At 40.8% G+C, this 12,613-nt stretch overlaps 1 protein-coding gene across 1 annotated transcript in view; it reads left to right on the forward strand.

Annotated features, from left to right (window-relative positions):
* The window catches only part of TCF3 (transcription factor 3), a 2,378,933-nt gene extending 2,372,111 nt beyond the window's left edge, over positions 1 to 6,822 (forward strand). Inside the window, exon 19 of the mRNA XM_044054828.1 lies at positions 4,247 to 6,822. The gene's annotated coding sequence lies outside the window, so the exon portion shown is untranslated. The remainder of the gene's footprint in view (positions 1 to 4,246) is intronic.
* Positions 6,823 to 12,613: the final 5,791 nt, after the last annotated feature.

Genomic DNA, 12,613 nt, shown 5'->3' on the forward strand with positions numbered 1-12,613 from the left:
TTGCAGGGCTGCGGTAACTGGGTCTGTACTTAGAAGGCATGCTTGGCTTAAGGAGCAGTCCTTGCCAGATCATGTTAAAGGGAAATTACTGGATGCTCCCTTATATCAGGGCCACCTGTTTGGCAACAAGGCAGAAGAAGTTCTTAAAAAGATGGAGGAAAAAGCTAAATCTATGCAAACTGTTAAAGACTTTACAAGTACAACCTCCAAGATTTAGTAGGCATTGGCCTTTTAAGAATTGGTCCTTTCCTGCCTCTTCCAGACCTTCTCAGTCCAAACCCAGATACAGCAGAGCACCCAGGCTTCAGTCCCAGGGGATGCACAGGACTAAACAGTGGGGGGCCTCCACTTCCAAATTTGGGAGTAATAAAACTCCCCCCCATGGTAAACTGTCTCAATGACTTATTTTTAAAACTTCCAAGCACTTCTCAACTGACTGCCCCTTTGGGAGGAAAGATTGCACTTCATGCAAAGAACTGGGGACTCATTACCCAGGACAAATGGATTTTAATTATAGTGTCCCAAGGATACAGATTTCACTTCCACACGTCACCAACTCCAAGCGGTTGGCCGGATCTACCTCCTAAGCAGTGGGCAGAGGCCCAAAAGCAAGTAATGTCTCCCTTAAGCATAGGGGCTATTCAGTTTTGTACCAGAAGAGAAAATGGGACAAAGTTTCTACTCGAGATTTTTCCTGGTACCCAGACAAGACAATTGATGGTGTCCTATCTTGGACCTGCCTACTCTAAACACCTTTTTGGTGATTCCAAAATTCAAGATGCTGACTCTTCACTAGTTGCTTCCTATGCTAAGCAAAGATGCCTGGTTGGCAACACTAAATTTAAAGGAAGCATAGCCTGCACATCCCAATCGGAGAATCTTGCAGAAGATACCTACGCTTCAAACCAGGTTACACACACTATCGGTTCTCCGCACTGCCCTTTGGCTTATCTACTGCTCCCAGGGTACTCTTAAAGTGCCTAGTTCCAGTCATTGCATTTTGCAGGCAAAGAAATATTCAAATATACCAATACCTGGGCGATTGTCTAATTCAGGCAGAAAACCAGGACATACTTTTGAATCATCTGGCTTTTGTACAGAGGGTGCTAACTTGTCTGGGGTACACCATAAACGAAAAGAAGTCACACCTGGTACCCTGTCAACAAATTATATTCCTGGGAGCAAGCTTGAATACAACTTCCCAGATGGCTTTCCTCAAGCCAGTGAAACAAATTCATTTGACAACCTACTTCAAACAAGTGGTCACAAAAGCCCTGCTATCTGCAAGGCAAATAATACAAGCCTTGGGGTTCATGGCCTCCTGCATTCTTCTAATTCCATATGCATGACTGCATGTGAGGAAACTACAATGGTATCTAAAAAGCCTATGGTGTCAACATTCTCAAGATCTAGAAGCAATGATTCCTTTCATTCCTTGTCTATGCCTAGAGTTCCTTTAGTGGGCAGAGGCCTGCCACCAAAACAAGGGACTACCATTCACACTACCCCCTGTCGCCTAAACCCTAACAACAGACGCATCAGACTATGCATGGGGGGGTGCACCTGGCAGCGCAGTGCATTCAGGGCAAATGGAACCTAATTCAAATGCACCTTCACATCAATCATAAAGAAATGTTAGCTGTACAGAATGCTCTGACAGCCTTCAATGACCACATTCTTCCAGGACAATTAATGGTAAAGACGGACAACACCACTGTTATGTGGTACATAAACAAGCGGGGGGGGTACACATTCTTACCCCCCTCTGCAGACTAGCCATGGCATTGCGAAACACAGCCTTGAGCTACCAAGTACATCTACAAGCTCAATTCCTGCCAGGAAAACTAAATACACTGGCAGATGGACTAAACAGAACCCTCATGGACCACATGAGTGGAAACTGGAACCAAGGATTTTCAACAAGTTGACAAGCAAATGGGAGAGCCCAGATATAGATCAGTTTGCCTCCCCCCAGAACTGTCAGTTGGAAAAATTTTGTGCAAGGACTCCCTAAAGACAAGCTTGGAAAGTGGATGCTCTATCCTTCAGCTGGAAAAACCTATCAGTTTATGCCTTTCCTCCTCTGCCTCTGCTCTCCAAAGTACTACTAAAGATCAAACAAGACAAACCAAGGATGATTTTGATTGCACCAGCCTGACCACACCAACACTGGTGTACCCCCTCCTGCGCTGTGTGTCACTATTGGCCCCATGGCACCTGCCTTAGACTCCTACCCTGCTGTCTCAGCAGGAGAATCAGATTCTGCACCCTCAGCTTCAAAACTGAGCCTAGCAGCCTGGCTAATTACCCAAGCTCTCCTTTACCATCCCTCCGTAAACCAGTGATGGATGTTATTTTAGAATCAAGGATGCCTCGTACTAGAAAATCTTATGCTGAAAAATGGAAAAGATTCTGTGCCTGGAACCAGTTTCAAGGGATGAGCACAGCAGTGCTCAATTTACCTTAGGATTTACAATACTTAACTGAGATGCTTCACAAGGGCCTGTCTTTTTCCTCAATAAAAATTCACGCCTCAGCCATTTCAGCTCATTATAACACAGAACCTCCCCTCCACTGCTCAAGCAGTTCCTCAGAGGGGCCAAAAAATTTAAGACCACCTAGGAGAGCTCCAACTCCAGCCTAGGACCTTAACTTTGTATTGGAGAAACTCACCCTTCCTCCTTTCGAGCCAGCTGCTACTGCAGATTTAAAATTCCTTTCTTGGAAAACAGCTTCCGTTTTAGCCTTCACTTCAGCAAGAAGGGTATCTGAATTACAGGCCCTTATGGCAGTGGAGCCTTTCATTATCTTTCATGTGGATAGGGTGTCCCTCAGGACCAATCCCTCTTTCATGCTAAAGGTGGTATCCAGTGTGGCCTTTAATCAGTCCATTCATTTGCCTACCTTCTTTCCTAATCCACAGAACAAATGGAAACGGATACTGCACTCCTTAGATGTGCACAGACAACTTAGATTCTACTTGGACAGGTCTAAACCTCAAAGGAAATCTGAACAACTGCTGGTGGCATTTGCTGCAGGGACAGAGGGGAAGGCTATTTCAAAGTGAACTATCTCCAAATGGTTAGGCCATTGCATTCACTTCTGCTATAGGCACCATGGAAAACCTATCCCACAGGGGATCAGATCCCACTCAACCAGGGCTGCATCTACCTCTACAGCCTTTCTCAGAGGCGTACCTACCAGGGACAATCCTAGAAGCTACTACCTGGAGTTCTGTACATACTTTCACCAAGCATTACCATTTGCCAATTTTCTCTAAATCCAGAGCTGGTTTTGCCACTGCAGTTTTGCAGGGCCTTTATAGCTGGTCCTAATGCTATCTAAATTCCTCCTCCCATTCTTAGCTTTGGGAATCTACCCAAATGTAATGACTGCAACAGTGAAACACGAAGAACATAGTACAGTTGTGTACACTTTCCATAAATGTAGATGGAGTGTATTCAGTGTTGTAGTCCTGGTTACCCTCCCTCCAGCTCCCTGACTTTGTTTGGCTATACCTCTTCTCTCCTTTTCAATGCTTAAAAGCTTTTTGGTGTATTTGCTTTTTTGTTTGAGGTATAACCTTGTATATTTATAGATTTAATTGCTTCCCTTTAAGGGGGCACCTGACATCTGGGGCAAGAAAAACTGATGTAATGACATTGTCTGCATGTTTTATACTCCTGACGACCTGACATCACGGAAGAAGAGACAGCAACCGACGCAGGACCCAAGACTTTGTTAATCAGGCCGACTGAGGGCTACCTGCAAGCAGATAACCCAAATGTAACCAGGACTGCAACAGTGAATACACTCTAACTTCTACATTTATGGTAAGTGTACACAACTGTATTTTCCTAACCCAGAGACTCCCCATACATGTCATGCAGAGCGCCTCCTTGGCCCTCTTCAAAAGGAACCTTGACAATTGGATGGGAGATAGGAAATTCACCCCGGGGATCACGTCAGTCGCCCTGCTAAACAGGGGTCCAGGGAAGTAAATATTGTGGGAAGAAATATCCGGGAAATTGTTATGCAGGCAAGCTTTTTGTTTTTTTCACTTTTCCTTTTTGAATGCTGTGCTCATTCTGTGTATTTTGGGTCATGCTGTGCTTTTCCATGGAAGAAGGTCAAATTATGAGTTTATGTTTATATAACTTGTTGCAGTTAATGCTTGCTACGTATGGCATTTACAGATAGCTTTCGCTGTAACTGTCTCTAAACTTGTACTATAATCTTTTTCCAGTTCGTGCATTGCTTTGGATCTGCAACCGTAGAAGGACGTGTCCTTTGTCTTCCTGAAGTATAATGCTGGATTACTGCCAGAACTGACAGAGATGGAAACTGCCCAGAGTATCTCTAGCAGAATATACAAACCAGGAGTGCGTTTGCCTTTGTACAGCTTGGAGTACTACTACTACTACTACTTAAATTACACACAACTTTTGGCAGGCAGCTCCTGAAAGCTGCAACTCTTTTTCAGATTGCGAGTGTGTTACATGTCGCCCTCCTCTTATCTGTGGAGAGAGAAAAGCAGGAACCTGTGCCTATTCTATCAGTTTTTTAACATAAAGACAGTATAATGTCAGTTATTTTTATATAGAACAAAAAGTTAAGACATTTTTGTTTTGTTTCTGTTTAGTTAGCAACTAACTGTCATGCTCTCTTTCAGTTGGAGCAGCCATTATGGCCATGTGTATCACTCCAAACTCAAGGTTTCGTCATGTTCCCATAAACTGGTTATTTTGCCCACTTTATTAATATGCAAACATTTTGGCCATAGTTGCAAGTCATCTAATGTTGAATGCCTTCCTGTTTTGAAGGTGAAATATTTTCCTTTAAAACCCCCCTCCATATGCTGCCTGTTTTTTGTGTCAAGTCATTCATTGATTACGTGTGCCCTTCTTGACTGGCTTGAATGCATGCATAGTGCATAACAGATGCTGCAAGCATTGCAAGGAAAACTGCAGGTGAACAAGAAACAGTCCCCCACAGTCTTTGCATCTGGTTGATGGGAGCAAGTTGAGTAGCCAAGATGTAAGGGCACTCCACTCCTAGAACTATTTATCTTTTGAGCATTTTCTACATGGAGTATGTAGTCTGAATCACCAAAATACAGCACAGATAATCCTAACAGATTGCTTCTGTAGATTTTTTTCAAGAGCACAGAGTCTGTTGGCCTTCACGTCTTATTGTTAATAGTACTTGGAACTAAAATGTTACTCTTCCTCCTCACTCTTTCATAAATTGCTACCACTGAAATCTCTGATGTCAGAAAGGTGTGCTTTAATTTCAGAAAGGAAAATGTCATGGTTGGATGAACCTCAAGTGGCACTCTTTTTGCCTCTTGTTATACATTTTTACATTTTGTAAAAAAAAAAAAAAAAAAAAAAAAAAATGCATTGTTAGCCATGATACATGAATCCTTATAAAGAAAATATTTTAGTACTGTGGAAAGAAAAGATTTAAAATTAGTCTGATGGAGTAATATGTCAATCCATGTATTGTGAACAATTGATCAAAGAACAGTAGAAATTAAATTTATAAATAGTAGCCTAAATAGGCAGTCTGTTTTTAGGATGGTTTTTATGACTGTAGAATTAAGGTCTAGTTCCTACACAACTAAAGTGGACTAATCTGTCCATTGCTGCCTTTATGGTGATTTCATTGCTTGCTGTAGATGCAATCTTGCTGGTGTGACAGTCAAACCAAGGTCCTTCTGTCTCAAATCATGTTGCTTTTACTAAAAGATTGTGCTTGCGTGGTAAGTCATACATTTCCTTCTGTACAGTTTCAAACACTAGGGAAGGCATCAGACTAACAGCTAAAATGAGTAATGGACATTGAAATTTTATCACATTTTTCACTCCAGCCGCTAGTGTTACATTGCGCTGAAGTTGTAGCCCTTTGCCACTCTGTACTTTTTTGCCTGTTTGAAAAACTGGTTACAAGTAGGACTTCACTGAGGGAAAAAAAATGATGCATTCATCTGTCCAGGCTGTTGTGCATGCTAAAATCTTTGAATTAATTTCTACTCATGTTTCACAAGTCTAAGGGAAATTCTGCAATGTACATCATCACTCACATGTTGATGTGCTATAATTGTACTGCCAGAATTCAATTTGCTACTTTGTAAAACACTGTTTGAATGTCTTTTGAAAGGTGCTTTGTAATACATAGAAAACATTCTCCTGGACTTTATGGATTTAATCTCAACAATCATTTCTTGAGTCAAAGAATCTTCCAGATGTGCGAATTGTTTGGTGCCAAGGGGTGTTCTGTACTCATGTCTGTAGTACAAGTGAAGGGAAGATATGTGGACATTTTTAGTTTGATATTTTCAGAGGTGATTGTAAAGGATTATACTGGGACAGAGAAGGTGGAATTTAGGAGCAGTTTACACCATCTTGCACATACCCTGGAGTGCTATGTAAGCATTTCAGTCTGCAAGTGTCTTTGGTCTTCAAATTAAATAGTCTGTCTAGGGGCAGAGTATTATGGACAAAATAATCACTGACTAATAGAACAATTTTTTTTAATTCTAGTTATAAAGAAAAACTCTAATATTTCTAACGAAACTGCATTGAATACAGCAGTGCTGCTCAGTATCTCTGAATACAAATGTTTCATTTTTGTCAATATGTAAAAAGTTACCTTGTGGCCTTTTTTATTCTTGTAATGCAATGTAAAGAGTAAAATGACCAGTGCCTAACATTTCATTGAAAAAGTAAGGCCTTTTACAACAGAGTAAGTATTACTTTTATTGTTAAAATGCTATGCCCTGTAAAGAAGAAAATAATAAAATTAGGGTTATTTTTCCAATAGTGATTGATTTTTTTATATTATTAGTTTTGATGAAGTGTTTGGACTTCTGAATGTTGGTTTCAGTAATTTTTCTGATGTCTGATGATCTGATTTTACCACATCCTTGGGCAGAATTCCCCCATTTTGGATGTTGGTGGTGCCAGATACATTGCACTTGAAAAATAAAATTAAACTCTAGCAACAGAGGCTGAGGCTGTGATAGAAAGCCACGCATATAAAAGGGAGGTATGATCTATTTGTATTTTTTCATAGTTTTGGAAGAGGTACCCATTTTCTTTTTACCCTGCTTGGGTGAAGTGGATTTTTGGATGTTATCTTTTAAAGTAATAATGGATATTTCTGATTTGTGTGCTTGTATATATGTGTGTATGTGTGTGTATAAATGTTAAACTTAAATCTGTATACATAGTATATAATTTTTTCCAGTTTTGTAAATATTTACAATACTGTGTGGCCACTGTTAGCACTGTTTGCCAGTTGCATTTCATTGTTTGCAGTTAGTGTTGATACCCCAAGCATTCTTTGCATTTTGATAGTTGTATCTTTTCTTCACATTACATTTTTTTGTTGTTGCAGAGTTTTGAACGTCAGGTCACTTCATTAGTAATGTTGCAGTTGTTGGAAGCATGCATTGTTTTATATTAAGGAGGGCAAGCAAAAAACACCACTGTACAACACAATTTATATAAAAAAGCATTTCAAATGCTCAATTGCCAACATTTTCATTGAAGAAATAGCTTATGCTGTAGTTCTAATCGTTCATTATTTTGCTATCACTGGCAAATTACAGTTTTGTTTGAAACCCCTAACAGTATTGACTAACTGAAACGGGCCTTTCCATTTACAATTAAACATTACTCCAGTATATTTTTTATATTGTTAAAAAATATAAGCAGTTCTTGCCCATTTGTTCACTCAGGTGCAAAAAAGGATCAGAAATGCACCTGTACCATCCTGTAAAAGCTGAATAGCAACTGTGAACATTTAAATTTTGCATTGGGTACACTAGTAGTTTAATTTTAGCCCCTGAATCTTTATAGTGATAAAGTTGTTTGAATGTTTTCTTTTATTTAGCCATTCTTTTGTTTTTTGGACTTAAGCTTTTATGGCTTGTAATATTGCTTTATACGGAGACTGGATCTGTAATGAATCTTCACGTTTCAAAAATGTAGATGCATAATATTAACACAACACAAAAATTTTAGTGCAGATTCATAACATTGCTAATCAAAGGGCAACCCAAAAGTCATAAAACATATTTGCAGGTAGCCCCCACTACCACCACACACACAAACACATTTGCAAGCTGATCCCTCTTTTTACTTGCAGTAACCTGACTTTGGAGATAATATTGTGAAGTATGTATGACAAAACAAGAGCCACTGCATTGAAGCATCAACACTGCAAAAATGAACTTAAAAATACGCAGCAGTTAGTGGCAAAGATCAGTGTTTTAAGGATTATTTATATTTCCTTTATCCACGTACTGTTGCTCTCTTATCATTAGCATGATGCCCTGCTATTTACTTCCTTCTCTTTTTACTTTGTCACCATGTTTCAAAACTTCTATACACCTAGTTTCTTTCTCTGCTTCAGTATCTCCTTCAGTGTTCTTCCTTGTAATGCTACACTGCCGTTAACTCCACTAGCAGGCACTTCTCACCCTTGCTAAGAGTTCTCAGTTAATATTTAAGCACACTACACAAAGTTCAGTAAAGCTGCCTTATAACTTATTTTGGTTAATTTTGCATTCCCCCTCTTGTGCACTGAACATAAAATGTTTTGATATTGTGAGTACTGGCGTGTAATAGACTATTTTGCATTACTTACATTATTTGTGTTGTGTGATGATTTATGTTTGCGTTCTTACTTTTTTTTGTAACTTCTTGCTTGTAACCCATGGGCAGAGCCTGAAAATAGTCATCTTATCAGTGCTCTACCTTGATCGACAAAACATATTTAGTACAAAGATATCAATGAACAGTTTAGCTCCCTAAACTAAGATAACTGACTACAAGTGACTGAACCTCTCACTTTTGAAAATCTTTATCATTTCTGCCAGACCTTTCTGCAGTAACTCTGAGGAAAACATCACACACATTCAGATTTCTGATAGCTGAAAGCTGTCCTTGTCTGTTGAACAGTATTGCAAATTAATAGTACTGTCTTTGACCCACACCCAGTGATTTAATCAGATATACTTGGTATACTCACTTGAGGATTTGTTTCAGTACCTGTCCTAAACCATGTTGTTTTACTGTTGTCATTTTATGTAAAAATAATTGGAGGACTTGGAACACAGTGCTTTCATGTAATTGGCATCTTCTCTGTTCAGCTATTTTAGAATTGCTAAAGTAGGTGGCATTTAATGGAGAAACCATCTGGGTAAAGGTATGTATTTTGTGTGGTGGGGTACAGCAGTGAAGAGTATATTATATTTGTCTTTGGGGGGGGGGGGGTAGCACCTGAGAAGCAATGTTGGTCTCCTCAGCATGCACATATGAGAGGTGCTTTGTCCCTCTATCAGTAGGTATAATGATGAGGGCCCTTCTTGAGGGTTGTTATAATTTATCTATGCATTCTATCAACATTCCATGGTCATACCTGCTATGATGTCATGCATCAGCTATGCAGAGAAGCTGATCCCTTATGGCCAGCTCCTTCTTTATTCCTGCTTGCACAGTTCAGATCTTGATCTGCGGGGGTCACCGGTAAACATTTCCTGGGGGCACATGTCCTTTGTTTGCTGTTTTGTAAAAATTTGAGAAGAGTTGTGATAGAAAAGTGGATGAGGGCAGTGTTCCTTTCAGTGAATGCTGAGTGCAGCAGTGTTTGACCAACACTGCTTGAACTGTAGATTCCTGGAGGAAGGGGTCCACAGACTTTGTGGTCTGACAGTAGCTGGAATAATTCCTGACTAGCAAGTCAGTGGTTTGTTTCTATGCTGCTTTTTTTCTGTAGGGTCTTGAGGCCTGAAAAAGGTATGCTGCACCACACAGTCAGGGCCAGTGCATCCAGGGGTTCATGTCATCTTTACCTTGCCTAACTGGCTTGATGCATCACAGCAACCAGCTTGTTTGAATGATAAGGTCAGTGAGGTATCTTTTCTTGGGGCTCCCCCAACCCATCTAGACTGGTTTGTCTGGATTAAGGAGTGATCCCACTTCACTCTTCACGGAGTAACCATGAAGTATTGGTACTTAGCCTACTTCTGGTGGGATCCAGGTACCTGGATTTTTGTTGGTGTATGTCTGCACCTTTAAGGATTTTGGTTGGATGCTGGCCTCTGCCTATCACAGGCTGGCCGCTTGTATCCTGACTCTACACACCATGTACATGCATGCATCATTTGGAACCCAGAGTCAGGCGAGGGGTATGAATTTCTTCCCACTTTGCTCCCTTTGGGAATTTGTCACAAGCAGTTTTTTTTTATGAAATGAGAAAAGCATTTAGAGTTCAGGAGCCTTTAAGGTTGCTTTGTGATTCCTGAGTTCTTGCCTGTACCTGGCTTAGGTCAGTCCTTGCAGTTTCCTTTCCTGTTGCTTTAGTCATCAGGGAGACAACTTGTGATGTTATGCCTGGAGGCATGTTTACTCTGCTGCTGCCCTCAAGAGGGTTGATTCCAGTGTAATTCTGCAGGATACTGGAATAAGACCATCTTCTCACCTTAACAGTGACTTCTTAGCAGTCTTTTGGAAAGGGAGCTCAGCAGTCCACAAGCCTACACCTAGTTCCTGCACAGCTGGTAGACAGTGTCAAGAGATAGAGCCAAGAGAGGCAAGACGGTATTTTCCACATTGAATCTAAGGCACCCCCCATGTATCTCGCATATCTATGTTCTAGGGTCTTGTAGTAGAGGGGACCATGGCTGCATTGGTGATTTTTCTTTCTGTCTGGGAGAAGGGGAAGTCTGACATTTGCTCTGGAAGCTGCCATGAATGCAGCCCCCCCCCCCCCACACACACACACACCTTTATGCATTTATATTCAGTTGATGTATGATTTCATTAGTTATTCTGACTTAATACGTATTTGAGTTGTTCAAGCTTGGTCTTTTTGGCTAGAGTTTACAGTCCCCCCTTGATGCCATTGGGGTTTCTAGGTGGCTAAATGATAAGACAGGAAAGTCTGCTCTTCACCTACTTGCCTCTATGCTCACTCGTAAGCAAGAGGAGGTACTGAAGGCACAGGACCAAATGATTGTCATAGTTTTCCATTAAAGGCATGGTGGATGTTCTCTAGTGTCCTAATGTAGCTACCTTCTCCATGTAGGAGAATAGAGGCAACTTCTCAGGATTCCAGGAGAACTACTTCTAGGACTTGTGGAGGGGAGGGGTCTCATTCTGAGGACCCCACAGTGTTGTAGTTGCTTTCCTGCCTTATAGTTGAGAGGAGGCCACTCTAACTCTTCCCCTTCCTGAATTGGAACCACAGTCTCACCATTCCCATGAGTATCAGCTGTTCTTCACCCCTTTATTATTGAGAAGGTGGTGAGTTATTTTGGCTTTTATTTCTCCAGGTGTTCATATGTGCTGAGTCCTTTATTAGTGGGTGATACTGTTATTGATCTCCAGCCCCAGAGCACCTTGAAGCCGTTGTCATTTTTAGGGTGTTGTAGAAAATGTATTCCTTGCGTCTCTTCTTGGGGGGGGGGGGGCAGAGCCTTTTAATTTTATTTGCTTAATGACAGGAGGATACATTAAACCCGTATAGTCTCGATTAAGTGCATTTAAGTCTACCTCCCCTCTGTCTCTACCATCCCCTTTTCTATTTTCCACGTTTCCCTTAATCTCTTGAATGCCTTTGTGGATTCCTTCTTTATCACCATCCATTCTTTTAGTCTGTTCCATGAGTCTGCAAATTGCTCTATGAAAATACAGTTTTGGAAATTTGGGGAAGTAGTTAGTCCCTATGTTCTTCTCTCTGTGTCCCTTTCATCCTCTTCTGTCCTTCCTGTGTAGAATGACCTCTTCATATTTACCTGACGTGATTGTGTGCGCTAGTGTCCTGTCCTACTCTCGTTTCCCAAGTGTGAAAAGAGCTCTAGCTGCCCTATCTTTCTTCTCCATCCCACAGATCATTCTCATAGCTTTTCCCAGGACTGCTTCCAGCAGCCTGATGGTCCTGTTTGCTCCCAGAACTGCATACAGTAGTCAAGGTGTGGTCTGTGGAAGCATCACCTCTTTGCTTCTGGAATCCCACTCGTCCTGAGAATGCTCCAAAGCATTCTAATTGCTGTCGCCACTGCCCTGCCGGTCTGTTTCCAGTTGTCCATTCTAGGTATGGTCAACAGCCCCATATCATTGTCCTAATCTGTTGCCATCAGTTTCGCTCCTCCCAGCTGATAACATCATACCAAGTTGTTTTGGCCTGGGGTCGCCACTTTTTCATATGCCCAAAGTTGGACATTTTTTTGTAGAAATGTGAGATTTTGCTGGACAAAACATACCCGCGGCCAGTGCAAAGGACAGAACTTCACTTTTTTGTCAAAGTAAAAGTTTATTATTTTAGTATTTGAGTTGCTTATGCTATTTCATATAACATTTAGTTGTTTCAGATATAAAATTGTTTTATGCAACTGTTAAAGAAAACTTTTGAAGTATTTTTTGTTCTAAAATCTCTGGACAAATTTGACATTTTTTAGTTTTTTTTCACATGACACTATTGCCCAAAGAGGGACTGTCCCTCGTAAAGAGAGACAGTTGGTAACACTATATTTGTCCTAAGTGAAGTGCTTTGTATTCACATTGGAACTTCTCAACAGCCACTGTTTTTAGTTCACCCTTTC

The sequence above is a fragment of the Protopterus annectens genome, chromosome 13.part0, assembly GCF_019279795.1.
Source record: "Protopterus annectens isolate FY-2018-M chromosome 13.part0, PAN1.0, whole genome shotgun sequence".
In the NCBI taxonomy this organism is placed as follows: Eukaryota; Metazoa; Chordata; order Ceratodontiformes; family Protopteridae; genus Protopterus; species Protopterus annectens.